We start from the raw sequence: 14,503 nt of genomic DNA, 5'->3' as shown, positions 1-14,503 counted from the left end.
TAGGCCAAACCAAACTGATAATTCGAAGAGACTTGCAAAGATAACTTAACCACACATAAAAGAATTTGGAGGACATTCAAATATTTCTCATAGATAAACTTGATCATAAACCCACAATTCGTCGGATCTCGACAAACACACCGCAAAAAGAGTTACATCGAATAGATGTCCAAGAAGATCGAGGAGAACTTGATATTGAGATTCAAAGAGAGAGAAGAAGCCATCTAGCTAATAACTATGGACACGAAGGTCTATGGTAAACTACTCACAACTCATCGGAAGGGCCTTGGAGATGATGTAGAGGCCCTCCATGGTCGATTCCCCCTCCGGCGAAGCACCGACGTAGGCTCCAAGATGGGATCTCGCGGATACAGAAGGTTGCGGCGGTGGAATTAGGTTTTCTGGTGCTCCTCGATGGTTTTGGGGTACGTGGGTATATATAGGAGGAAGAAGTAGGTCGGTGGGTGCTCGAGGGGCCCACGAGGGTGGGGGGCACGCCCACCCCTAGGGGGCGCGCCGGGCACCCTCGTGGCCGCCTCCTCTGTTGCTTGACATCCACTCCAATTCCCTGGATCACGTTTGTTCCAAAAAGATCGCTCCTGAAGGTTTCATTCCGTTTGGAATCCGTTTGATATTCCTTTTCCTGGAAACACTGAAATAGGCAAAAAAAACAGCAATTCGGGCTGGGCCTCTGGTTAGTAGGTTAGTCCCAAAAATGATATAAAAGTGTAAAGTAAAGCCCATAAACATCCAAAATGGGTAATATAATAGCATGGAACAATAAAAAATTATAGATACAATGGAGACGTATCAAGCATCCCAAGCTTAATTCATGCTCATCCTCGAGTAGGTAAATCATAAAAACAGAATTTTTGATGTGGAATGCTACCTAGCATAATTCTCAATGTAATTTTCTTTATTGTGGCATGAATGTTCAGATCCAAATGATTCAAAATAAAAGTTCATATTGACATAAGAAATAGTAATACTTCAAGCATACTAATCAAAGCAATTGTGTCTTCTCAAAATAACATGGCTAAAGAAAGTTATCCCTACAAAATCATATAGTCTGGCTGTTACTCTATCTTCATCACACAAAGTATTTAATCGTGTACAACCCCGATGACAAGCCAAGCAATTGTTTCATACTTTAGTAATCTCAAACCTTTTCAACTTTCATGCAATACATGAGCGTGAGCCATGGACATAGCACTATATGTGGAATAGAATGGTGGTTGTGGAGAAGACAAAAAGGAGAAGATAGTCTCACATCAACTAGGCGTATCAACGGGCTATGGAGATGCCCATTAATAGATATCAATGTGAGTGAGTAGGGATTGCCATGCAACGGATGCACTAGAGCTATAAATGTATGAAAGCTCAACAAAAGAAACTAAGTGGGTGTGCATCCAACTTGCTTGCTCACGAAGACCTAGGGCATTTTGAGGAAGCCCATCATTGGAATATGCAAGCCAAGTTCTATAATGAAAAATTCCCACTAGTATATGAAAGTGACAACATTGGAGACTCTCTATCATGAAGATCATGGTGCTACTTTGAAGCACAAGTGTGGTAAAAAGGATAGTAGAATGGTCCCTTCTCTCTTTTTCTCTCATTTTTTATTTGGCCTTTCTCTTTTTTTAAAGTCCGAAGTCTCGTCCCGACTTGTGGGGGAATCATAGTCTCCATCATCCTTTGCTCACTGGGACAATGCTCTAATAATGAAGATAATCAAACTTTTATTTATTTACAACTCAAGATTACAACTCGATACTTAGAACAAGATATGACTCTATATGAATGCCTCCGGAGGTGTACCGGGATATGCAATGAATCAAGCATGACATGTATGAAATTATAAAGGTGGCTTTGCCACAAATACGATGTCAACTACATGACCATGCAAAGAGCAATATGACAATGATGATGCATGTCATATAAATGGAATGGTGGAAATTTGCATGGCAATATATCACGGAATGGCTATGGAAATGCCATAATAGGTAGGTATGGTGGCTGTTTTGAGGAAGGTATATGGTGGGTGTATGGTACCGGCGAAAGTTGCGCGGCACAAGAGAGGCTAGCAATGGTGGAAGGGTGAGAGTGCGTATAATCCATGGACTCAACATTAGTCATAAAGAACTCATATACTTATTGCAAAAATCTACAAGCCATTGAAAACAAAGCACTATGCACATGCTCCTAGGGGGATAGATTGGTAGGAAAAGACCATCGCTCGTCCCCGACCGCCACTCATAAGGAAGACAATCAATAAATAAAATTGTGCTCCAACTTCATCACAAAGCGGTTCACCATACGTGCATGCTATGGGAATCACAAACATCAACACAAGTATTCTTTAAATTCATAATCACCCAACTAGCATGACTCTAATATCACCACTTCTATATCTCAAAACAATTATCAAGTATCAAATTGATCATAACACCCAATTCACTTTCTATGATAGTTTTTATTATACCCAACTTGGATGCCCATCATTCTAGGACCAATTTTATAACCATAGCAAATACCATGCTGTTCTAAGAGACTCTCAAAATAATACAAGTGAAGCATGAGATATCAACAATTTCTACAAAATCAAGCCACTGCCGTGCTCTAAAATATATAGGTGAAGCACTAGAGCAAAAACTATCTAGCTCAAAAGATATAAGTGAAGCACACAGAGTATTTTAATAAATTCTAATCAAGTGGGCTTCTCCCAAAAGGTGTGTACATCAAGGATGATTGTGGTAACCTAAACAACAAAGACTAATATCATACAAGACGCTCCAAGCAAAAACACATATCATGTGGCGAATAAAAATATAGCTCCAAGTAAAGTTACCGATAGACGAAGACGAAAGAGGGGATGCCTTCCGGGGAATCCCCAAGCTTAGGCTTTTGGTTATCCTTTAATATCTTGGGGTGCCATGGGCATCCCCAAGCTTAGGTTCTTTCCACTCCTTATTCCATAATCCATCAAATCTTTACCCAAAACTTTAAAACTTCACAACACAAAACTCAACAGGAAATCTCATAAGCTCCGTTAGTGCAAGAAAGAAAAACCACCACATAAGGTACTGTAATGAACTCATTATTTATTTATATTGGTGTTAAACCTACTGTATTCCAACTTCTCTATGGTTCATAACCGTTGATACTAGCCATAGATGCATCAAAATAAGCAAACAACACACGAGAAACATAATCTGTCAAAAACAGAACAGTCTGTAGCAATCTGTAACTCTCGAATACTTCTGGAATTCGAAAAATCCTACCAAAATAGGAAGTCCTGGGACATAAATCTGTTGATATACAGAAAAAAGAATCAACGCAAAAGCACGTTTCTGTGAATTACTAATATTATTTTCGTGCGCACCAAGTTTCTTTCTTTCAGCAGAATCAAATTAACTATCACCGTAGGTTATCCTATAGGTTCTACTTGGCACAAACACTAATTAAAACATGAAAACACATCTAAACAGAAGCTAGTTGAAATATTTATTACTAAACATAAGAAAAAAGCAAAAAATTATAATAAAATTGGGTTGCCTCCCAACAAGCGCTATCATTTAACGCCCCTAGCTAGGCATAAAAGCAAGGATAGATCTAAGTAGTGCCATCTTTGGCACTCAATTCATAAGTAGCTCGCATGATAGATTCATAAGGTAATTTTACTTTCTTTCTTGGAAAGTGCTACATGCCTTTCCTTAATGGAAATTGTAATCTAATATTCCCTTCCTTCATATCAATAATTGCACCAATCGTTCTAAGGAAAGGTCTACCAAGAATAATAGGACATGAAAGATTGCAATCTATATCAAGAACGATAAAATCTACGGGCACATAATTCCTATTTGAAACAATAAGAACATCATTGATCCTTCCCATAGGTTTCTTAATGGTGGAATCCGCAAGGTGCAAATTTAAAGAGCAATCATCAAAATCATGGAAACCTAGCACATCACATAAGTTTTCGGAATCGTGGAAACACTAGCACCCAAATCACACAAAGCATAACACTCATGATCTTTTATTTTAATCTTTATAGTAGGTTCCCACTCATCATAAAGTTTTCTAGGTATAGAAACTTCCAAATTAGTTTTTTCATCATAAGATTGCATCAAGGCATCAACAATATGTTTGGTAAAAGCTTTATTTTGACTATAAGCATGAGGAGAATTCAACACGGATTGCAACAAGGAAATACAATCTCTTAAAGAACAATTATCATAATTAAATTAATTGAAATCCATAATAGTGGGTTCAATGCTATTTAAAGTCTTGACCTCTCCAATCCCACTTTTACCAAATTTAGCATGAAGATCTAAAAGCTCCGAATCATTGGGACGCCTTTTAAATAAAGTTGACTCATCTCCAGTCCCGTCATTATTAAGATTCATATGCAAAACAAAGATTTAATAGGGGACACATTAATAACTTTTAGATCTTTGTCATTATTTTCATGGAAACTAGAAGAACACGCTTTTACAAAGCAATCTTTCTTAGCACGCAATCTAGCGGTTCTTTCCTTGCACTCATCAATGGAAATTATCATGGCTTTGAGAGACTCATTGATATCATGCTTAGGGGAAGTAGATCTAAGTTTTAAAGAATCAACATCAAGTGAAAGTCTATCAACGTTCCTAGCCAAATCATCAACTTTAAGCATTTTTTCTTCAAGCAAAGCATTAAAATTCTTTTGAGAGATCATAAATTATTTAACACTAGTCTCAAAATCAGAGAGCATATTATTAAAATTACCATAAGAATTATTGTAGGAATTTCCATAATTATTAGAGGAATTACTAGGGATCTAGGATTAAAGTTTCCTCTATAAGCATTGTTACAAAAATTATTCCTACCAACAAAATTCACATCCATAGATTCATTATTATTCTCAATAAAAGTAGACAAAGGCATATCATTGGGATCAATAGGAGCACTCTTAGTAGCAAACAATTTCATAAGTTCATCCATCTTTCCACTCAAAACATTAATTTCTTCTATAGCATGCACTTTTTTACTAGTAGATCTCTCGGTGTGCCATTGAGAGTAATTAGCCATAATGTTATCAAGGAGTTTAGTAGCTTCCCCTAAAGTGATTTCCATAAAAGTGCCTCCCGCGGACGAATCTAAAAGATTTCTAGAAGCAAAATTCAATCCGGCATAACAATTTTGTATGATCATCCATAAGTTCAAACCATGAGTAGGGCAATTGCGAGTCATCAATTTCATTCTTTCCCAAGATTGGGAAACATGCTCATGATCAAGTTGTTTAAAATTCATAATATCGTTCCTAAGAGAGATGATGTTAGCGGGAGGAAAATACTTAGAGAGAAAAGCATCTTTGCACTTATTCCATGAATCAATACTATTCTTAGGCAAAGACGAAAACCAAATTTTAGCACGATCTCTAAGTGAAAACAGAAATAACTTCAATTTAACAATATCATTATCCGTATCTTTCTTATTTTGCATCTCACACAAATCAACAAAGTTGTTTAGATGGGTAGCGGCATCTTCACTAGGAAGGCCGGAGAATTGATCTTTCATAACAAGATTCAACAAAGCAGCATTGATTTCACAAGACCCAACATCATTAAGAGGAGCAATCGGAGTGCTAAGGAAATCATTATTATTGGTATTGGAAAAGTCACACAATTTGGTATTATCTTGCGTCATCGTGACAAGCAATCCAACACACAAGCAAACAAAAAGGGAAGCGAAAGAGAGAGGAGATTTGGAAAGAGAGGGCGAATAAAACGGCAAGGGTGAAGTGGGGGAGAGGAAAACGAGAGGCAAATGGCAAATAATGTAATGCGAGGGAGACGAGTTTGTGATGGGTACTTGGTATGTCTTGACTTGAGCGAAGACCTCCCCGGCAACGGTGCCAGAAATCCTTCTTGCTATGTCATGAGCTTGTGTTGGTTTTCCTTGAAGAGGAAAGGGTGATGCAGCAAAGTAGCGTAAGTATTTCCCTCGGTTTTTGAGAACCAAGGTATCAATCCAGTAGGGGGCTCCTCAAAAGTCCCATGCACCTACACAAACAAACAAGAACCTCGCAACCAACGCAATAAAGGGGTTGTCAATCCCTTCATGGCCACTTGTGAAAGTGAGATCTGATAGAGATAATATGATAAGATAAATATTTTTGGTACTTTTATGATATAGATTGGAAAGTAAAAGATGCAAATAAAAGTAGATAGTAAACTTATATGATAAAAGATAGACCCGGAGGCCATAGGTTTTACCAGTGGCTTCTCTCAAGATAGCATAAGTATTACGGTGGGTGAACAAATTACTGTCGAGTAATTGATAGAAAAGCGCATAGTTATGAGATTATCTAGGCATGGTCATGTATATAGGCATCACGTACATGACAAGTAGATCAAAACAATTCTGCATCTACTACTATTACTCCACACATCGACCGACTCCTCCCTGCATCTAGAGTATTAAGTTCATGAAGAAGAGAGTAACACATTAAGAAAGATGACATGATGTAGAGGGATAAACTCATGCAATATGATATAAACCCCATCTTTTTATCCTCGATGGCAACAATACAATACGTGCCTTGCTGCCCTTGCTGTCACTGGGAAAGGACACCGGAAGATTGAACCCAAAGCTAAGCACTTCTCCCATTGCAAGAAAGATCAATCTAGCAGGCCAAACCAAACAGATAATTCAAAGAGACTTGCAAAAATAACTTAATCACAAATAAAAGAATTCAGAGGAGATTCAAATATTTCTCATAGATAAACTTGATCATAAACCGACAATTCATCGGATCTCGAAAAACACACGCAAAAAGAGTTACATTGAATAGGTCTCCAATAAGATCGAGGAGAACTTGGTGTTGAGATTCAAAGAGAGAGAAGAAGCCATCTAGATAATAACTATGGACCCAAAGGTCTATGGTAAACTACTCACAACTCATCGAAAGGGCCTTGGAGATGATGTACAGGCCCTCCATGGTCAATTCCCCCTCTGGCGGCGCGCCGGCGAAGGCTCCAAGATGGGATCTCGCGGATACAGAAGGTTGCGCCGGTGGAATTAGGTTTTCGTGGTGCTCCTCGATGGTTTCGGGATACATGGGTATATATAGGAGGAAGAAGTAGGTTGGTGGATGCTCGAGGGGCCCACGAGGGTGGGGCGCGCCCACCCCTAGGGGGCGCGTCGGGCACCCTCGTGGCTGCCTCCTCTATTGCTTGACGTCCACTCCAAGTCCCTTGGATCATGTTTGTTCCAAAAAGATTGCTCCCGAAGGTTTCATTCCGTTTGATATTCCTTTTCTTGGAAACACTGAAATAGGCAAAAAATAGCAATTCGGGCTGGGCCTCCGGTTAGTAGGTTAGTCCCGAAAATGATATAAAAGTGTAAAGTAAAGCCCATAAACATCCAAAACGGGTAATATAATAGCATGGAACAATGAAAAATTATAGATACGTTGGAGACGTATCAATGTACCAAAGATTCTGCTTCACCAAGTTCTAATGACTGTCGCGTGGAGCATGCATGTGGAGGCACACCTGTTGTACGGGGCACTGCAAATCCGGTCTGGTGAGGGCCAAGTACTGAAGAGCACCCACAATAGAGCGGTAGAACGGGCCATCCGGTGCAGGGGAGACCTCGAGCGTAGAGAGCTTGGCCTTGGTTTCAACATGAGTGGCGACGGGCTTGCAGTTAAGCATGCCGACACGCTCAAGAAGCTCATGAGCATACTTTTGTTGAAGAAGAAAGAAGTCGTCGGATCGCCAAACCACCTTGATGCCGAGGGAGTAGTGGAGCGGCCCCAAGTCCTTCATGGCGAACTCGGCACTGAGACGAGCAGTGAGCTGGCCAAGAAGCTCGGTCGATGATGTCGTGAAGATGATGTCGTTGACATAGAGAAGTAGGTATGTAGTCGCATGGCTATGATGACACACAAACAGGGAAACAACAGAGCGAGTAGCTCAGAAGCTGCTACTTGTCAGCTGCGTTGGGATTTCCCTGAAGAGGAGAGGATGAAGCAATACAATAGAGATAAATATTTCCCTTAGTTAAGAACCAAGGTTATCAATGCAGTAGGAGAACCACATAGATCCTCGTTAGCAGCACCCTGCCGCCACAATGAACATGACCTAAATCTGTCATCAGACTATGTGCAGGATATTGCGCCTGTAATCGCACTGGCCCTAGATCCAGAGAAGAGCATGCCATCCGAGGATAGGAGGCTCAACCTCGCCACGGAAGCCACAGACTCAGCGATGCTAGAGCCGAACACATATCTAACCTCCAACGAGGCATGTGTCATCGGAACCTCGGACTCGTCTTCGGCCATAGGCTCTGAACCGCGTGTATCCGCACCCATTGAATCCGACCGGGAGTCAATCTTAGAGTTCAGCTCTGTGGACATCTTCCAACACTCACCCTTAGGCGATGTGTTAAACTCGTTAAAGTCCCTCTCCTTGTCAGGAGATTCTTGGCCGAACTATGTCCGGCTTGAATGGGAAGCGGACGACGAAGAGCTTTGTTGCCCACCCACCACCCACTTGATATCTACTGTCGATGGTTTGACCGACATGCTTGATTTTGTCTCTGAAGACATCGACGGTATGGACGACGATGCCGGAGAAGAACAGGAACCACCGCCCACAGGGCACTGGACAACGACCTCCTCATATGATATATACATGATGGATACACCGAAGGAAGACAATGGCGATGATAAAAAGGATCCAGTTGAGGATAAAACTCCTGGAAAGCAGCCAAAGCCCCGATGTCAGCGGCACCGCTTGAAATCACGCCATGGTAAAAATAGCGATACCGGCACAAGAGGGAATAACACTCCGGACGACGCCGAAGACAATGAAGAAACTGCGGACCCAACAATGGAGCAGGATGAGAAAGGTGACGACAAACACAGTCCGGGCCCCTGCCTGATCACAGCGATGCCGAAGACTCCAATTATCAACCTGTCTCCGAAGAGGAGAGCAGTCGGGATGACAATGCATTCATCATCCTGGAAGAACAATTGGAACTAGAGCACCTCCACCAGAGACTTATCGCCACCGCAAGGAGCTTGAAGAAGCAGAAGCAATGGCTTAAAGCCGCGCAGGATACACTCAATAATAAATGGAACGAAGTTCTCGACACGAAGGAAAAATACGGCGATAATCGCCAAACAAATAGCTACCCCAAATGCAAACTGCTGCCCGAATTCGACGACGATGCTATTGCACCCATACCGCTGAATAACAATACGGCCGATCAACCAGGCCGGCCACCTCGTAGTCGAGACAGAGTGGCTAACAATGCCGCTCACAAAACCGCACCCCTACCCATAGAGGAAAGGAGGTCGCAACCCAGAACTAGAAACACGATTTACGTGAAGACCTGGACAAAAGGGCTGGCAGAACCAGGTCCATTTATGGATCCAGGGAACGTTAACGCGTTCCCGCACATGATTAGGGCCATCAAACCAAATATGCAGGTAACTTACCAGTTCGGAACCAACACCGAACACTACAACCGTCGGGCCCGCGCCGCAACACAGCCAAATACAGGGGTGCTGCACACCCCTTGTGCTTCACCGATGAGGTGCTGGATCATGAATTTCCAGAAGGGTTTAAACCCGTGAATATCGAGGCATACAACGGAACGATAGACCCTGCGGTCTGGATAGAAGAATTTATTCTTCACATACACATGGCTCGCGGCGACGATCTCCACGCCATCAAATACCTACCCCTCAAGCTAAAAGGACCAGCCTGGCACTGGCTGAAAAGCCTCCCCGAAAATTCCATTGGAAGCCGGGAAGAACTTGAGGACGCTTTCAGGGCCAATTTCCAAGGGACCTATGTCCGACCTCCAGATGCAGACAATCTAAGTCACATAACCCAACAACCCGGAGAGTCAGGCCGTAAGCTTTGGAACCGATTTCTCACTAAGAAGAACCAAATCGTCGACTGTCCGAACGCCGAAGCCTTAGCAGCTTTCAAACATAGTGTTCGGAACGATTGGCTAGCCAGATACCTAGGCCAGGAAAAGCCAATGACAATGACAGCCTTAACAACACTAATGACCCGCTTTTGCGCGGGGGAGGACAACTGGTGGCCCGTAGCAGCACCAGCGACCTTGGCACATCCGAAGTTTGGGATGGCAATGGAAAGCCATGACGAAATAAAAACAAACATCGGAACAACAGAGAAAGCCCGGACAATACCGCAGTAAACTTCGGATTCAGGGGCTCCAAACCCGGTCAACGGAAAAAGTCACTTAAAGGCAGCAGAGATGGTCCGTCTAGGCTAGATAAAATTCTCGAAAGGTCCTGCCAGATTCATGGCACCCCCGACAAACCAGCTAATCATACCAACAGAGAGTGTTGGGTCTTCAAGCAGGCTGGCAAGCTCAATATCGAACACAAGGGGAATGGACCGCAAAGCAAAGACGAGTGCGAATCTCGCGAGTCGAATATGGGGGGACAAAAGAAATTTCCACCAGAGGTCAAAACAGTGAACATGATTTATGTCACTCATATCCCAAAGAGGGAGCACAAACACGCACTCCGAGACGTGTATGCTATAGAGCCTGTCGCCCCCAAATTAAACCCATGGTCGGCCTATCCGATCAGCTTCGATCGCAGGGATCATCCGACTAGTATCTGTCACGGGTGCTCGGCTGCCTTAGTGCTCGACCCAATAATTGACGGATACCACCTCACCCGAGTCCTCATGGACGGCAGCAGTAGTCTCAATCTGATATATCCGGACACTGTCCACAAGATGGGGATAGACCCGTCAAGAATCAAGCAAAGCAACACTACCTTTAAAGGAGTAATACCAGGCGTAGAGGCCCGCTGCACGGGCACCTAACATTGTACGTTGTCTTCGGCTCTCCCGACAACTTTCGAAGCGAGGAGCTAATCTTCGACATTGCTCCATTCCGAAGTGGCTATCACGCACTACTAGGACGAACGGCCTTCGCCCGTTTCAATGCAGTCCCGCACTACGCTTATCTTAAGCTGAAGATGCCTGGACCGTGTGGCGTTATGACGGTGAGCGGAAGCACAGAGCATTCTCTTCGTACAAAAAAAATATGTGGCGGTTCTAGTAGCCAGAGCACGAAGCATCCTTTTTAAGCCGAACAGCTCATCGGTCCTCAAGACCGCGGATACAGCCAAACGTGTTCGATGCACACCTACATGTAAAAACTCAGATAAATCTGTGCTTGTTTAGTAGCCCTGCCCCCATAGATCGCCCCATAAGAAGACTGTACATGTTTTCCTGTAAACATAAATGTACACTCAAAATTCCTTGGGTAGCGCTGGGGGCACCCTGCACGTAAGAAGTCTATAGTTTGGCTTGACTCTATTCGGACTCACAAAGCTACAGTTCACGGTTCATCAAAACCAACAAACTATACCCACGGCTGTACCAGATTCTTTCACCTGGTTATTTCTTTTTTACAGATAGGCCATCATGATATACCCTTCAAGGACACTACACAACGGAGACAAAGGCGCAGACGTGCAACGCCCCGTTTCAAGGTTTCTGTTTAGATTAAGACCCTGCGTAAACCTTTTTCTTATTATTACATCTTGTTGTTTCATACCCTCCTGACATATAAAACGCCCAGGAAAGATATCGGCAGCACTTGCAAACTTACGATTCGCCGTACTAAAAGGGATGTTATAGAGGCAGCCAGCAGTGTGCTTTGAGAACTATATTCTCACCACGGGCGCTCTCTCCTCACGCCGGGTCGTAGCACGTGCCTTGAATCCATGGTTCATTACCGGGCGCTATACCCAGCCCGGTATATATTGAAAAGTCCGAATACCTTCGGGAGTGTTCGGCGTCGCGAGTTTTGGCCTTATATGCATCAGCTCTAAATCATGTCTTGGGTCAATAGTTGGGTTTGCCTGGCTCCTGTGCTTGCTACCTTATGTTCCGTTCTATCGGCTAAGGCGAACAAGGGAGAACTACTATGATTGTGCCCTGGTTCATCCAGATGAGGACCTCAGTAGAGAAAGCCGAAAACTGACTGTCATGATAAGGCGAGAGCTGGTCAACCACTCGATGACTCAGCGGAATCTTCGCGATTCCTCCGCATTAATGAAGGACCGGTTTCCTGGTCATTTATGTAAACGCACCGTATTCGGATAAACGCGGACATACCAGGGGCTATATAGTAGCCCCACCGTCAAACTCCTATGGCTAAGTGAAAGTGTTAAAGCTTTATAGTCCAATTGCCTAGTTCGCTACACTAAGACCTCCTTTATGGACCAAGACGTTGGGTCAAGTGTGATAAAGTGCTTTTCCGAACACCCCCGCGTTATACGCGATGGGGCTGAAGCCGACGACTGCAAACTTTCAGGTTATATACATAAATAGCCGCACAGGAGGCACTAAAATACTTTATGGGCAAAAGTATAAACACAACATTCATTATCATAAGCATTGTTTTTACAATTCGGACACATGTTACTCGAACATAACATTCTTCGAGCACTGACCCTCTATCAAGCGGGCACCCTCTAATACTTCTTCAAAATATTGATCTGGTGTTTCCTGACCCCCGGGCGGACCCCCTGTTGCAATATCGGTGGCCTTCATCTTCGCCCAATACGTCTTCACACGGGCAAGGGCCATCCGTGCACCTTCTATGCATGTTGACCGCTTGACAGCGTCGATATGCGACACCACACAAACAAGTTGCTGTACTAAACCAAAATAACTATTCGCAGTTGGTCCCCCAGGCCACAGCCTGTCCACGACAGCCTTCATGGCAAGTCCGGATATCCTGTGGAGCTCGACCCATTCGGCCATCTGCTCATTCAACAGCAGTGGACGCCTTGGCATGCTAAACTGCGACCAGAAAAGCCGTTTTGCTTCATGGCCTTCTTGGGCCTGGAAAAACTGCGTCGCATCAGAAGCACTCTTCGACAAGTCCAAATATGCATACGGAGAACTCCACATTTGATCAAGCGGGGCATACTTTGGATCGCCGAACTTAGTTCGTAATAAAAAGGGCTTCCCAGCCGCGATCTCTCCGGCTTGCTGGATCTCCTCCCATGCTGTTCTGGCCTCTGACCGGGTTTCTTTTGCCGCCTATAAGGCCTTCTCAAGGTCAGCCGCTTTTTCTTTGGTCTCTTTCTCGAGAAGTGCATATTGGCTAGCGGCATCCCTTTGCTCAAGAGCCATGTTGGATATTTTTTCCTCACTCAGGCGATGAGTAGCCTGTTCAGCTTTTAATTCACCAACTGCCTTCTCAGCAGCCGCGTTGCTTATCCTGGCTTGCTCCTTGGCCCAGGCAAGCTCAGCGCGGAGGGTCTCCATGGCGGCAGCACCATCTTCAGTCAAGCATACTATATATTCCAGCATCATGCTCCTATTTATACTCACTGACCGGCCAGAAGACATACCTTGCACCTTTTCAAGCCGCTTTGTTCACGAGCGTGATGTCATCATCCGCCATATCAAGTTGCCGCTTCAGTTCGGCAAATTGGGCAGCCCGGGCAGTGGTCGGGGCTGCAGTCGCCTGTGTACAAATTAGCAAAATTATTACCTGAGCATATTTATCTTTAGATCCTTTGATTGTCCCATTCGGAGGGCAACCAGAGTCTCAGGGGCTACTATCTATACATAGTGCACATTGCCTTTACGAGAGGCTACATTACATACCTCAAAGTCTCTTAGCAGGCTCGTAAAAGCTTCATTCAATCCGCTTTTTGCGGACGAACATCTCTCAATCACCGTGCCCATTAAGGTACGATGTTCCTCTGAGATAGGTGTAACACCCCGGATGTAACTTTCCATCTTTGTAACTCCAACTCTTGCCATTTTCGGCTATGTGCTATGATATTCCCTCCGTGGTTGGGTTTTTGTCTTTTGTTTTGCATTTTGTTCATGTCATGCATCTCATATCATGTCATCATGTGCATCTCATTTGCATACGTGTTCGTCTCATGCATCCGAGCATTTTTCCCCGTTGTCCGTTTTGCAATCCGACACTCCCACATGCACCGGTGCACCCCTCTGGCATCTTTTCGTGTGCGGGTGTTAAACATTCTCGGAATGGACCGAGGCTTGCCAAGTGGCCTTGGTACACCACCGGTAGACCGCCTGTCAAGTTTCGTGCCATTTGGAGGTCGTTTGATACTCCAACGGTTAACCGGGTAACCGCAAAGGCCTCTTTTGGGTTGCAGCCCAACACCCCTCCAAAACAGCCCAATAACCCATCTAAGTCACTTCCATGCTCTCCGTCGTCGGATCACGATCGTGTGGGCGAAAACCGCACTCCATTTGGAGCCTCCTAGCTCCCTCTACCTATAAATAGGTGCTCCCCCCGAAAATTTCGCAGATCAAACCCTAGCCTCGCTCCCTCTCCATCGCCGGACACATCCGGGCGGAGCCGGACGCGTCCTCCGCCGCGCCCCAGCCACTCAGGGCGCGCCACGTGGCCTGCTTCTCCGCCCCCGCGCCGCCGGCCCGCCTGGCCCGCTCCCGGCCCACGC

The sequence above is a fragment of the Triticum dicoccoides genome, chromosome 6B, assembly GCF_002162155.2.
Source record: "Triticum dicoccoides isolate Atlit2015 ecotype Zavitan chromosome 6B, WEW_v2.0, whole genome shotgun sequence".
NCBI lineage: Eukaryota > Viridiplantae > Streptophyta > Magnoliopsida > Poales > Poaceae > Triticum > Triticum dicoccoides.
The sequence above is the reverse complement of the archived record's forward strand: the minus strand, read 5'-3'. Positions refer to the sequence as shown.